This window comes from Triturus cristatus, chromosome 1_1, assembly GCF_964204655.1.
Source record: "Triturus cristatus chromosome 1_1, aTriCri1.1, whole genome shotgun sequence".
Lineage (NCBI taxonomy): Eukaryota > Metazoa > Chordata > Amphibia > Caudata > Salamandridae > Triturus > Triturus cristatus.
In genome coordinates, this window is record NC_140579.1 from 62,664,779 (window position 1) to 62,680,244 (window position 15,466).

At 46.2% G+C, this 15,466-nt stretch overlaps 1 protein-coding gene across 2 annotated transcripts in view; it reads left to right on the forward strand.

Moving 5' to 3' along the window:
• Positions 1–15,466, forward strand: part of LOC146869412 (solute carrier family 12 member 6-like) — an 815,412-nt gene that overhangs the window by 341,013 nt on the left and 458,933 nt on the right. The gene's annotated exons all lie outside the window — the stretch shown is intronic.

Sequence of the window (15,466 nt, forward strand, 5' to 3'; positions counted from 1 at the left end):
AAACTCAATAAATACAGTGCCCCCAATAAATAATTAAAAGTATACAGCAACACTCATGTAATCAGATGACTTTTCAATTCCTAAGGGCTGATTTGGCCCAGGCACAGCTTGTAGGGTTGCGGAAGGCTTGAGGGGGGGGCTACTCCCTGGCTGGGACAAGGCTGAGGCCTAAACTGAGGTAGATCAAAGGGGGGAATACCAGTGCCCTGGCTTTCTCTCTCCACACAACCTCTCTAGGTTAGTCCCAGTTCACCCCAGGCACAGTCAGGTTGGTTTCAGCACCTCCCTAGCCCCTTAGAGCAGTCTCTCAGGTCTCCACAGGGCCTTAGGCGCCCTCTACTCCACTTACTGCCCTTTTTCTGATGTTCCGACGCCGCTGGAGTCGTGTCGACGCCGTGAGGCGGTTCCGGTTCGGTCTCGGCGGCCTCGGCACAATGTCAGTTCGTTGACGACGCCGGTAGGCGGTTCCGGTCCGATGTCGGCGGCCTCGGTTCGATCTCGACCTCCGATTCGACGGCGTCGGGCAGTCTCTACTCGGTGTCGACTTCGGGCGGCTCCGGTCCGATGGCGCTCTCGGCTCCGATGACGTCGGCCGGCCTGGCCTCGATGTCGACTTCCGGCGACTCCGGGGTGCGATCCTCACCCCCGACCTCCGGTGCTCCTCCTCTCAGGTTCCGGGCGACTCCGGAGTGCGATCCTCACTCCCGACCTCCGGTGCTCCTCTACCTCGGTCTCCGACGACTCCGGAGGGCGGACTTCACTCCTCCGATGACGCCGCTCACTCGACCTCGGTTCACTTCCTCCTCGACCTCTGGTATTCCTCACGACCCCCGTCGGCGCCCTCTCACGACCTCGGTCGGCTCCGGGTACGACGTCTGCTACTTCAGTCAGCGCCGCTTCTCCACCTCGGGCTCCAGGTCTCAGGCTACTCGACGCCGGACTCCAGGGAAACCAGTTTCCAGGTCAGGATCTTGCTGCTTTCTGCTTCTAAGGCCTGTTCCTGCTGTCCAGGTCCTTAGGTTGAGTTTTTCTGTCTTCTTCCCACACAGGGCTATAGGCTGGGATCCATCAGTAGGGACAAGTATCAAGGGTGGGTTTATGGACCCCACTCCAGGCACAAGTTTCCACCCCTGCTGCTTCACTCCTTCCTCCTTCACTGCTGTGCTGCTCTCTCTTCACCAGTCAGGTGCCAACTGCCAGCTCCAACTGCCAACTCTCTGTCTTAACTTCCCAACATTCTAAACCGCCTCCAACTGTCACAGAGTTCTGGAATGTTCTGGAAGGTGCTGGTAGGTTCCAGTGGATGCTGGTGATGTCACAGGTGGCCACCATTTTGTGCTTCAGGCCCTCAGACAGAAGTTTCAGGGGCAGCTAAAATGGCTCCCTGAATCTACAGCAACACGAAAAAGTCTGGTGGTTCCCAAAAAGGAAAAATTCAAACAGGGTTTGAGGCAAAAGTGGGACAAAATAAATATTGATGAGGAGGGACCACCCAAAGGGCTGACAGGTCTAACAATAGGTATTTGTACTCATTCACAATTTCCAATTTAGATATGCCCAGGTACCAATTGAGCCTCTGATCTCTCTTCCCAAAGCATAGAATCTTAGTCTTTTCCATATTTACGGTTAAATGCTTTGCACCACAATATTTGCTAAATGCATCTAATTTCCGCTGCAGACTCAGCTCTGTCTGGTCCAGAATTACTAGGTCATCAGCATAAAGTAGACAGGATACTTGTTTTCCGTTCATTTTTGGGCTTGCACTTCTGTCTACTTCCAAAAACCTTGGCAGATCTGCCGAAAAAATAGCAAAGAGTAAGGGGGCCAAAACACAGCCCTGTCTTAGGGCATTGTTGATTGCAATTCTCTGTGTCAAGGATCCCACCTTATCCTTAATTACTTGGGCCCAGTTCTGAGTGTGTAACTGCTAGATTACCACCAGGCGCCCTTCTGGGATGTCATATTTTTCAAGGTCTACCAAAGGCAACTCCTGTCGACCAAGTCGAGCGCGGTGCGGAAGTCTACAAAGCAATAGTACAACTTCTCTCTTTGCTCCATATACTTTTTGCGCCACTACCCATAGAGTAAAACAGTGGTCGATCGTTGAGTGTCCTTCCTTAAATCCTCCTTGTTCCACCGGCACAATCGACCGTTGGACCACCCAATCCTTCAAGCTACCAGGACAATCCTTGAAAAGACCTTCTCACCAATATCTAACAAGTTAATCAATCTATAGTTCTTTGGGGCTTTCTTGTCCCCCTTCTTGTGTATTGGTCTAATTATAGACCCCCTCCAGTTTTGGGAATATTACCAGACTCTAATATGGCTAAAAGCATGCGAGATAAAAATTCTGCCCACGAATTTAACTGGGACTTTATTGTAACTGCAGGGAGGTTTTCAGGGCCTGCTGCCCGGGATAATGTTAACTTTCTTATAGTATTCTTTACGGTATCTACAGTAAAGAGATTTTTAAATCCATCAACCTCCCCACCGCAGTGTGTTTGTTTACTTACTGTCCCATACAATTCGCCTAAGTACTCTTCCCATGCTGCTTCCTCCACTACACAGCTCAAGGTCCCAGGTGTCTGTCCAGTGGCTCCCTGTATTAGTCTCCAGATCTGGCGTATATTTTTTGTTTCTATTGTTTCCAGTAGGCTCTCCCAGCTTTTCTTTTTATAAATCCTCTTCTGGTTCCTAACTAACACTTTATATTCCTGTTTCAGTTTAATTACTTGTTCTTAATCTTCTTTCTTCTCTTATTAACCTTTTCATATTCACACATTCTATATTGATCCACCCAGAATGTCTACCATAGGTTATTGGTTTTTCACTATGACACTTTTTCTTGTTTTATAGCTCAACTCTGAAGCATTGGACTACATGTTATATTGTTTCTTCAAACCAAGAAACATTTTGCCCCCTTGCAGTTTCCGTGTTTAGAGTCTGTTGGAAGTTAGTCAGTTTTTCAACATAGTCTTCTGTTAGTCTCGTTGTCAGGCTTTTTGGGTACATCAATTGTTGTGAAAGTACTATTTCACGGTGACCCATAGACTCCCTGAATATTTTAAGGTGCAAGGGCTTGTAGTCGCTGCCTTCTCTTTGGGATACCTGGAAGCCTTTTACTTTTGAAAAATTCCATGCTTGAATAAACATGTAATCAATGGGGCAATGCTGCATGCCTATCTTAAAGGTTTGTTTTGCAGGGCGATCAGTTTTCATCCTGCCATTTAGACTAAACAAGTCCTTCGACCGCAAGTACTTCCCTAATGTTAAATCTTGTCTAGTTGATGTGCATTTGGGAAAGACTGCTGGCTCTATGTTGTATGCACGCAGTATTTATTTAAACCAAGGATCTAATTTCTTTGGATTCAATTTATGGTTAAAATCGCCCATCACAATGATCAAATCATTACCATGCTTTTCGCACAATGCATCCACATCTTCCTTGAAGTGTTCCAACTCTACCCCATACTCAACCTGGAAACCCCATTGCATATATACATTTACTAGTACCAGGTTTTCATACTTCCTGTCTGTAACCAATAGTGAAACCCTGCAGGCGAGGAGCCACTTACATTTTACATTGAGTGGCGTCACCTTTTTTGCAATCCTAGTTAAAATTAGGGTCATAATCAAGTAGGTTTTCACAGATTTTGATCACCTAAGAGCCCTCGTGCTATGATTGACTGACACATGCACTGTTGGTGGACCATATCTCGGTGTCTTCTTTCTTGTTTCCTTAATGCATGACACTGTGAGCACACTGATTTGCCTTTTTCCACCACCCGGTGTGTTTTTAAGATTCAATTGGATTTTTCTCTTTTTTTGCTGATTAGCCCACTATCATATTAGAAAGCTTGACACTGATATTTTGGTCTTGTGCTCTGCTGATATCATTGAATTTGATTCTTTGACTTTTATACCCCTATATACATTTGTTTCAGAATTTTCTGTTGGATGCTCTGATAATTATACTGTCTGTCCTGATGATTACCATACCAATTTAGTTTGGTCGAAACGCCGGGAACGCCTACCTTTGGCACATATTGAAGAGGAAGCATTGATTGCTACTTCTGGTTTTGTTCGATCAGTCTTTGTTAATTTATTTGCCTCTGTCATTGTTTATCTGTTTACACTGCCAGTTGTGTTTTTTATAAGGTGTGTTGTGTAAGTGTGTGAGCACAATTGGTCTATTATTGAATTGTCTTTTTACATTATTGTCTTAGTAAAAGCAGCCATATTGCTTAAGTCTGTAGGTGTATCATTTTATAATTTAGCAAAAATAATTCTATGTGATATAGTTTTCATGATTTGTTAGTATAATTCTTTCATTTGTATTGTTTTCAATATTAGTTAGATTTATGATTTGTGCAATTTTATGCTTGAACCTTTGTTAGTATTATAGTCTTTAATTTGCCCCAGGTTCGGGTAATAGGGTTGCCCCTGTTTGATCAATTATTACTTTGTGAAGTAGTATTAGTCAAAAATATTTTGCTGATAGAAGGAATTACTTTTTGCATCAGTCCTTATACCTTGTCTATTGCTAAAACGTCATTTAAGATTTTGTTTATTTTAATTTTGTTCTGAGATGCCCCAATAGGAATGAAATGTTTTTCCTGTACAAAACCTAGCAAATCCTTTGAGTGCGAATGATCGTGTGTTTGGGACATCATGTACATTTTGGCTTGCTGGCTTTTAATGCAGAGCTGGAAACATTATACGGATCTATGTTTGGGGGAGGTGTTGATTGGATATGCTATTTTTAAATGGCTTGCTTTACCTGTTGCCTAACATTATTCAAAAATGGTGTTGGTCTCATGAAGTACACCCAGTCTGCTTTACACTTACATTGACCAGTCATTCTCTTCAATGAACGACGGAAGAAAGAAAATACAAAGCATTGCTATCTATGTTCATAGACAGCTGAACTTCTAAATAGGCCCTTAACAGTAACACTTAATTATGTTTCTCGTATGTGTAAATGTTTCCATCTTGAAAAGAAATAGCATCTTTACACATAAACACCCTTGGATCCATTCTGATTCCTTGTCATAGTAGTTTGGATACTATAGTGTTCAAATTATATAAATGTAACATTCCCTTGATTTGTGCTCTGAGCACACATAATGTCAAACATGTTGACAGTTATAACAGCACTCTTTGGTGCCAAGAGTATTGACCTTGAGTGTCGCAGTGCTCACATGAATATATGTCTGACTTGACACTGTCAATAACCTTTGCTATGGTGTTAAGTATTGGAAACCTACATTCACAGGAATGAGGTCAGTTCTCAGGCATGAAACAGCACTTTTGCATAGTATCTTACTTTTTAATTCTCTTGGTGTCTGTTACCTTACTACGCGTTTAGTCAGAGGTTCTGCTTACATGCCGTTTTTTGCATTTCAAGATACTCTCCTGTTGGTATTGCAAACCGTCCTTTGTGGGTTATACTTATGAAAAGTGTCCGTAAAGGCTGAAGATTGAAATTGCACTCTTCTAAATAATTCTGGGTATAGCAACTTGCATTTTGTCAGTGGTTCATCTCAATTAATTAATCAATCTGCCATTAGTATAGCGCACTACTCACCCGTGAGCGTCTGAAGACGCTGAGGGGGTTGGGGGGTAGCAGCTACTGCTCGAACAGCCAGGTCTTGAGGTGTCTCATGAAGGTCAGCAGGTTCCATGTCTTGGCGGCGAGGTAGGAGAAGGATCTGCCACCGGTGGTGGTTCTGTGTATGCGTGGGACGGTGGCGAGGTCGGCGGAGCGAAGCTGGCGATTTGGGGTGTAGAAGGTGAGACGCTTGTTGAGGTATGCTGGTCTGGCGTTGTGGAGTGCTTTGTGAGTGTGGGTGAGGAGCTTGAAGGTGATCCTCTTGTTGACGGGGAGCCAGTGCAGGTCTTTCAGGTGGGAAGTGATGTGGGAGTGGCGGGGGATGCCGAGGACGCGCGTGCGGGGCGTTCTGTATATGTTGCAGTCTTTTCTGGAGTTTGGCTGTGGTTCCAGCGTAGAGGGCGTTGCCGTAATCCGGTCTGCTGCTGACGTGGGTGACCGTCTTTTTGTTCCGGTGGGGATCCATCTGTAGATCTTGCAAAGCATGCGTAGGGTGTTGAAGCAGGAGGAGGAGAAAACGTTGACTTGTTGGGTCATTGAGAGTGATGAGTCCAGGATGAATCCCAGGTTGCGTGCGTGGTCGGTGGGTGTCGGTGCGACTCCCAGCATGGCCGGCCACCAGGAATCGTCCCAGGCGGAGGGGGATGAGCCGAGGAGGAGGACCTCCATCTTGCCCGAGTTCAGTTTCAGGTGACTGTTCTCCATCCAGTCGGCGACGGCCTTCAGTCCTTCGTGGAGGTTCGTTTTGGCAGTGGCGGGGTCCATGTGAGTAAGAGGATCAGCTGTGTGTCGTCGGCATAAAAGACGATATTGAGGTTGTGCGAGCGGACGATGTTGGCGAGTGGAGCCATGTAGACCTTGAAAAGGGTAGGGCTGAGGGATGATCCTTGGGGCACGCTGCAGATGATCTTGGTGGCTTCCGAGCGGAATGGGGGAGGCGGACCCTCTGGGTTCTGTCAGTGAGGAAGGAGGTGATCTTGCCCAGGGCCTTGTTGCTGATTCCTGCGTTGTGGAAGCGTGTGTGGAGGGTGTGGTGGCGGACTGTGTCGAAGGCGGCCGAGAGGTCCAGGAGATGAGGGACGCGGTTTCGCCGTCGTCCAGCATGGTCCTGATGTCATCGGTGGCAGCGATGAGGGCAGTTTCGGTGCTATGCTTGCTGTGGAATCCTAATTGGGACGGGTCCAGGATGATGTTCTCCTCGAGGACAGTTGCTTGTTGACGATCTTTTTGATGACTTTCGCCGGGAACGGGAGCAGGGAGATGGGCCAGAGGTTCTTAAGGTCTTTTGGGTCCGCTGTGGGTTTCTTGAGTAGTGCGTTGACCTTGGCGTGTTTCCAGCTTTCCGGGAATGTGGCGGTCTTGAAGGAGCTGTTGATGATCTTCCGGAGTTGGGGAGCGATGATGCGTTTGGCTTTGTTGAAGATGTCGTGAGGGCAAGGGTCGGATGGTGAGCCGGAGTGGATGGTGTTCACGGTCTTGATGGTATCGTCGTCGTTGACGTGGGTCCAGGAGTCTAGGAGATTGGTGAGGCTGGGGGGTGGAGAATCAGTGGTGTTAGCGGGTGTTGGTAGGGTTTGGGTGTTGAAGCTGTCATGGATGTCTGCGATCTTGCGGTGAAAGAAGGAGGCTAGTGAGTCGCAGAGGTCTTGCGATGGTGGGATGTCTGCGCTGGAACTGGAGTTGGAGAGTTCCTTCACGACATTGAAGAGCTCTTTGCTGTTGTGTGCATTGTTGTTGATACGTTCCTGGAAGGAGGTCGTTTTTGTGGCTCGAATGAGTTGGTGGTGCTTGCGGCTGGTGTCCTTGAGGGCAGCGTGGTTGTCCGGTGTCTGCTCATGGTGCCACTTCTCGAGTTTTTGGCAATTCCGCTTGGACTCGGTGAACCAGCCGGTCTTTCTGTCTGTACGTCGGTTTGAGGGTTTGTTAATCGGGGCGAGGATGTTGGCGCAGTCGTCCATCCATTGCCTGAGGTTGTGGGCGGATGTGTTGGTGGTGTCGGTAGGTGGGTTGTGGGTGAGGGTGGTGATGAGCTGGTCTTCGGTGATCCTGTTTCAGCTGCAGTTGGGGATTCATTGCGGGTGGTGCTGCGTGGTGGGTTTCTCGAAGGTGAAGTGGATGCAGTGGTGGTCGGTCTAGTGGAGTTCGGCGGTGTGGCTGAAGGTGATGTGTTTGCTGGTGGAGAGTATGGGATCTAGTGTGTGTGGTGTGGGTGGGGACCGCGACGAGCTGTTTGAGTCAGAGGTTGGCGAAGTTGTCGAGCAGTGCGATGGAGTTGCTGTCGTCGGTTTTCTCGAGGTGGAAATTCAGGTCTCCGAGGAGGATGTGGTCTGTGGATGCAAGGGCTTGCGTGCTGACGATGTCGGAGATGGCGTCGATGAACTGTAGCCGGGTCCCCGGGGATCTGTAGGCGATTGTTCCTCTGAGGGTGGTGTTGGGTTCGATGTGGATCTGGAAGTGGAGATGTTCGGTGGTGCTGGAGGTGTCTGCTGTGCTGGTCGAGGTTCTGAGGGTATTCCTGTAGACGATGGCAATTCCTCCTCCAGCTCTGTTGTTGCGGTCCCTCCTGGTGATCTTGTAGCCATCTGGGATGGTAGTGGCAATGTTGGGTGCCGAGGAGGAGTTCAGCCAGGTCTCTGTTAGGAAGGCGACGTCTGGGGAGGCTGAGTTGAGTAGGTCCCAGAGTTCGATGGCGTGCTTGTGGACGGAGGGGTGTTGAGTAGAAAGCATCTGAGGTGGTTGCGTCCTGCTTTGACGGGTGGGGCGGGGCATGCTGGTGTTCGGCGGCTGGAGAAGCTGCAGTGTCAGCAGGAGAAGGGTCCGTGGGTGAGTATCAGGCTGGCCTGGAAGCAGTTTGATGATCGTTTGGTGTTGAGTCCATAGAGGAAGTCTGTGTCGTAGCATCGTCGGTTGTCGTGGCTATTGCGGGGACTAGGAGGTCTGCAGCTGGGCGCGGTCCAGGCGCGGATGGGCTTGCCTTAGGTACCCCTTCGGCGTGCCAGCGGTCGCCATTTAAGTAGGGGATGGGCGAGCGGCTGGGAGGCGGGAGCGGGGCGGGTTATGGCGGGAAAAGAAGCGCACTAGCGGCGAATATGGACTACGGGGGGAGCGGGAAAGCAAGCCCAGAAGGGCAGTAGGCAGGCAAGTCAAGAAGCAAGTGAGCGAGCCAAGAAATATATCGAAAATGCCAGGAATAAAATAAGGCAAGAGAATTAAAATAAAATGTGAGTGCGGGAAATTAAAATAAAAATGCGAGCAGGGAGAGGTCTTGAACCCTGCCTGTATGGGACTGCAGGGCAGAGAGGGTTCGAGCGGAGCTGCGGGGGGAGAGCTGATCACTGACCGAGGGTCTCCCCTCTTCAACAGCCCTTGATGGATTAATTGGTTTTTGATTATTCTCCCTCATCTTAAATTGAAGCCCAGAAATGTTTAAGACCCAGTTACCCCTGTGGTGTGGCTCTCTTCTATTACAATTCTGCATACACAAATATTCAATATATTCTAGAGGAATCCTTGAGCTGACAGACTTACTGTGACTTCTTATCTGCGTACCAGTCATTATCACACCACAGGGTTAGGCTATCCTCGCCTTCTGAACACAGTGGAACTAGTATGTTGTATCAAGAGTGTCTTCATTTGAGTAGGTCTGGACACTAGATTATTCAAGGTTCTACCACTGCCAGAAAGAGGCAAATTAGTTTATCGACCAGCTAATTAATATCATTGCATAGATAAAAAGAAACAACATACAGTAAATGTCTTTACTAAATGTAACAGTTGTACAGAGGCTTAAAAGACATGGGTAGTTGGTTAAGCCTATTAACTCCAAAAATTATTTACAGTTAAGCTTTTGATACACAGGCTAGTCGCAAAACTCAAACAAGTAAATCACAGCAAAGGAGAAGAATAATTCTAAAATCTCTCTATAATAGTAAATAATCCGAATTATCATATGTTAATGACCATTACTATTACATTCTACTCTTTCAACTGTTTGCTAATGGCTGAAAAGTAATTTACTTCCTTTGAGAGGTCAGAGAATCACAATCAAAACAGTACTTAACATTCCAATCTGAAACCTAGTCTACAAAAAGCACAAATAAGCAAAGAAAGGCTACGTGTAAGCTTTGCTAAATGATACCTTGTAGTCCACAGATCCGATAACCAAAGTCCCATTACCAGAAAGAATCACTAAGTCCATCCCGGAGTTTCCTGCTTCCAAAACACAGGTGCCTCTTCATTGTCCCGGTTTCTGAAATATATGTCCCTCACTGCTTCGTGAACTGTAAATTCTTTCATTGACCAGGATATCATTGAGAATGTGATCTTCTGTTAACTAAAACAATATGATAGTATAATGACAAACATTTTCATGGCTTGAAAATATAGATAAAGATATCTTCTAGTAGTAATCGATTTTTTAACATATCAGTCCTGTCCTTCCACCCAGAACACACTACCCCATCAATCACTCATTTAGAAATCTGCCCCAATGTTTTGCATACAACTGGAAAAATTAAACAAATCATAATATATTTAAGCATTTAACATTATGAACAGAGATAGATCATACCTTGTTAGTATGTTTGAAGAATTTTCACCAGCTTTCTGAAAAATTATTCCAACAATTTTTTGAGGAAGCAAGACTTAAGACTACCTGAGAGACATTTGTCCTCACAAGATACTGAAGCAAGGGCGTAAACCACTGATTCATGCTTCACAATGTATTATCCATTGTGAATGCTTTTGTGACATCTGTAGTAGGTCTTGCAAGGTTGAATCCACGGTGAAGTCACATACTATAAAAGGCCACACTAGGCTGTACCAGATACTCTTAGCAGACCAGGTCCCTTTTCAGCTCATCATGTGGCCTGTCTAATACGCACATTAGAAGCAATTTAAAATAAGCTGATCACAACTCCACATTTGCATCTCACCTCCTACTAAGGTAGGAATCAAATAAAAAGCCCACAATTCATCGCTCTAACATTGTTCCAGCAAACACTTGCTAGTTCCCAGTAACTCTAACATATTCCTAGGTAACCATATAAAGACTCAAGCACCAATAAAATCATGTGAGTTCAAACCTAAGAAGTGGACTGCATACTGCTCCAAAGACGTCTCTGACAACAAGTTCATCATTGGCTAATATGAAAAAATGGAAGAAAAGCAGATCCCTGATGAAAATTCAACTGCAACCTGGCTTGCTACCACATCATTTTTCATACTATTTACCTTTGTGTCCACAGGGTACAACAATCAGTATGCCCACAGAAAGGGTTAGGCCTTTCTGTCACCCACAGGTCCTCCAGGCTCCGCCCCATAGGCAAACAAGTGACACTCAGGACCATGGAGTGTCTCACACGCCACTTCCTACTCTCTGCCACCAGGGTGCTCTTCAGTTCTCTGACCTTCTCACTATCCCATCTATCTAAAATACCTATACTACCCTGCTCAGACTTCGACCTCCCTGACAACCCAAAGCACAAATATATTTAGACACGCCTTTCTCAACATAGAAATACTCAGCAAGGTACAGCATGTCACCAAACCAATTCATGGTGAAGGCCGTAGACCTCTTCCTCTCAAGACTACCAAGCATTCAGTGCAAACATTCCCAACTCCTGGTGTTGACTGGCCATCTTCCCACCCCCAAAACCCGTTTTTCCATCCACCCAATACATAAAAGGCAGCTAAATAACAATAAATGTAAATATTCTTCAGGCACTTCTTCATCAGCAACCTACAGCTGAAACCCTTCAGTCAACACCACCCCCCAAGCATCTGCCATGAGTTTCCTTTACAACAACTTGAAAATATTGCTGGCCAATCCTGTAAACATCCTTCCTCCAATGAAAACGTTCAAGCTCAAAAGTAACAAACAGCACCCTGGTAATCCAAGAACCCATCTAACAAGTAGTGCACCGTTTGTAGGCATGAAAGGGAAGATAGGTCGATGCCCTGACGACCTTGCCCCACTCAATTGCCTTTGCACGACCTGCAGACAACTCATATCAGCAGAAGCAAAATACTGCATCAATACTATCATTGAAGACTCCAACAGAAGCCGACCGTTCTTCACGACAGTCAACCATTATAGCAACCATCTGTTAGACCCACAGATGTCACATGTAACAGACAAGTGCAATTTTATCAATGTCTTCTTCACAAAAAATACATTTAACCAACAGCACATTGACAGCACCTGGCGTGCTCCATTCACTTCACCACTCAACATCCCATAAAGGCTGCCTTTTAACCTCTTTCTTTGAATCAAGACCCCTTTTAAACTATTGTTTTCATGGATACTTCTAATCACAACTCTCACACACCCTTTGGATTCTCCCCAGGCACCAGACAGGATTTGGTACTTTTCATTTGAATAACTCCTATGCACTTATAGGTGACTCCATCTGGCTCTGCGGTAAATTCAGAGCACCCCTGAAAGGGAAGACATGGAGCCCTATATATGGCAATCCCCTGCATCCTGATTTCAGTTCTGTTTTTCCCATGTCCGTCAATGCAGATCTGGAGCCCTGCTCCCAACTTTTTCCTGCGTTTCAATGATTTCATAATTGGTTTTCTTAGATGGTGTGCTAGGGATGATGCAGTTGCCAAAAACCACTGGCTTTGAAACGTGGATCAACTATCAGTCACGGATTCACATGAAGTTTGGCAAATGTCTAAGGACAACTCCAGGTCCTGCGAAAAATGTTTTCTGATGCACCTGAAAGCCTTTAGCGAATGTTAAGTAAAATTGTACTTTGCTGAAGACAGTACTCCCACTTCGTCCCGCCCGGTCCTGTTCCACGTCACCATCCTCGGGTAAGTGGAATAGAAAATAGAGAGACTAGTTTTGCCATGAACGCAAGAGGTTCATGCTGAACTTGTCGCAATCTTTTAACTCTTCGTCAAGGAGAAGTTGCACAGTTGGCACTCAAATGCACTGTTTCCGCCCCCTTCATCCTACTCGGAACCCATTCCAAGGCTGATCACTTTATGCCCAGAACTCCACAGGCTGCTGTCGATCCCACTGCTTCCTACTGAGGAGATTACTTCTTTTCCATTTGTAGCCTGCAAATCTGCATAAAGCCTTCAGCTACCTACTATAGATATACAGACAAAGGCAAATTTACAGAATGACATTTTGGTGTCTTGTCTTGCTCCTTGAGAGACCTTGCTGTCCTTTAACGAGGCTTTGGCAGAAGCTTTAATGGCGACCTGGTCTAAACCATGTTTGGTTCCCCTCTTAGGCCTTCCAGTGTCTAGCCATCATAGGCCTACCCGTTGAGACCCAGCTTTTCTGAGCAAGCTCCCGAGAGCTTGCCCTCTACCCACAAAATAAATCCCAGAGCATTGCATATTGCGCTGCCAGAAATGGAATCTAAGCCTACTGACTCATTCAGGAAAGAGTCTTCTTCCCTCTAGTTTGGCTCTGAGGTTCCTGAATGCCATCTGCCTGCTAGAACACTATACGTATGCCCTTTGGTATATGGCTAGTGAGCTCTTGTTGGCCATCGCTGACAAAGGTAGGAAGGAATTCCTTCTCTCAGACCATCCAAGATGGACACCATCCAGCTTAGTGTGCCTTGAGGGCCGGCATGGACATGACAGACTTTGGGGGTTGCACCATGGGCAATAGTGTAGTGATCAGGCTTAATGCCTGGTTGAGAACCACAGGATCGCTTATGGATTTGCTGTTTGACGGCTCAAAGCTCTTTGGATAAAAGGCAGGCTCTGCCTTAGAGCACTTCAAAGACAATCTTGCTATACCTTGCTCTGGGGGTTTGTCACCATCAATTCCATTAGCAATACTAGAAATTTGGAGGATACTCTGAGTTTTGCCTGTTCCCAGTGGCAGCCCTTGTACACCATACAACAAGCAGCCATCTCACGGCTCCACAGGATGATTTGGTAGCTAAGACAGTGACCACCACCAAAAATGGCAGTCATGAATACATTTTTTCCTGACTAGCATGCAATTATATCAGACCTGTGGGTGCTGCAGGTTATTCAGCATGGTTACATCCTCCCCTTTACTGCTGGTCCCCTTTATGACCCACCTGTGTTCTTACAGAATTCATCAGGCTATGCTTCTAGAAGTTCAATCTCTACTGGGGAAGGGGCCATACAGAGGATTTTGTAGATTAAGAGCAGTGGGTTTTACTGCCTTTACTTTTTGGTGCCCAAAAAGCCAGGCTCAAGCCTTCTCGATACCATCCACTTCTGAACACCTCATTTGGAAGGACAAGTTCAAGATGTTGACTTTAACCCAGGCTTTTTTCTCTTGGATCCTGGGTGCTGGACAGTGTCCTGTACTTTCAAGAACACATACAAGTCCTGCAGGTATACAGGTGCTTCCTTCTGTTTGTACTGTGATCGCAACACTGTTCCAGTGAAAATGATGGTTATGTGGTGATAGTTCAAGGGTAAAGACAGCTGTGTGTACCACACACGACCTCAAAAAGAATCTGATCTCTAAATGTAAACCAATGTACTATGAACATCAGGTGTAATGAGATCCCTTGGGTAAAGGCCTTTGGCAAGTCTTGTGCCATAGTTATGGACTAACTACCATTTACGGATCAAGTACTTATGAAGACCAAGATAGATCGAGTTCAAGTAATTGAGTCGTGCCGACACAAAGGTATTAAGAATCAGTACCTGGGCAGGAAATGAAAAGAGATAAAGAATATGCTTTAATGAGTGACATTGGAAGAAAAGGGCCTTAACAGCAGATACATCAATTTGTTTTACCCGCATTCTTAACTCTTTTCTTCTGGATAGGCTTTGGGCTCAGAGGTGCAGTGATGGAGGAGTTGTCCCTGTGGTTGAGCAGTCCTCTAGACTAGGTGAATAATAGGGACCTTGCACCAGAGGCGCCACGTCAACCTATTTGAGCTTCGTTCCACCTGTTGGACTCTGAAGGCCTTACTCTCCTCCTTGAAAGATAAACTGGTACAGGATTGCTCTGTGCATGAAAACGTGCCACGCTCTGGCCAAAAGGGAGCCCCTTGAATGCCTTCAGGCTAATTCTACCAAAGCCTAGGCCACCAGTATGGGGCTGGCTAGGGGTGATTTAGTGTTAAACATCTTCCAGGCTGCTGCATGAGAACAAGTTTACACCTTCACCGGCCATTACTGCCTTTGGCAGGGAGAGCCATTTAATGTGCTAGTCCTTGTCTAAGTCCACTCCGCAGGACCCCCTTTTTGGAGGTAGTGCCTTGGTATCGAGTCAAAAGATAAGGAACCCATAGTTAGAAATACCCATCACGAGTGGCTTTCCTTTGGTAAGGCTCTTTCTGGTGGATTCATCGCTGCCCTCTAACTTTACTTTCAATGGCATGTACCTTTAGTGTTCAGAAAGGGTCCAAAGTTAGGTGTTACACATCGTCACATTAGCAATGTGTCATGTGGTCTGCGCCTGAGGTTGCTGAAGTAAAACTGACCCCAGCAGGGGCAGATGTCCGCAGCAGCTTGGTGTAAAATCAGGGTCAGGATCCTCACTTCTACCCCCAGCCCCAGCACACACCCACCATGCTCCTAGCATTCGCCCAGCCTCACTGGCTGACCGTAGCAAGGGAGACGGAGACAGGACCGCTTCACTTGATACATTACAAGACACCATGCCGATAGAAAAGATACCTGTGTTAATAGACCTCGAGCTCAGGGATGCTGTATAGAGGAACAGCCTTCTCATGTGACCGCAGGAAGAATTAGTTCTTTTTTCTGTTTCAAAGCGAAAGTGCAGATCTCGGTATGGGCCAATAAGCTTTCTAGGCTAGATGACTTTAAAGGTGCTTGATTACTACTTAGCCTTTGTTATAAAAAAAAAAAAGCAATAAATCGTTGCAAAAT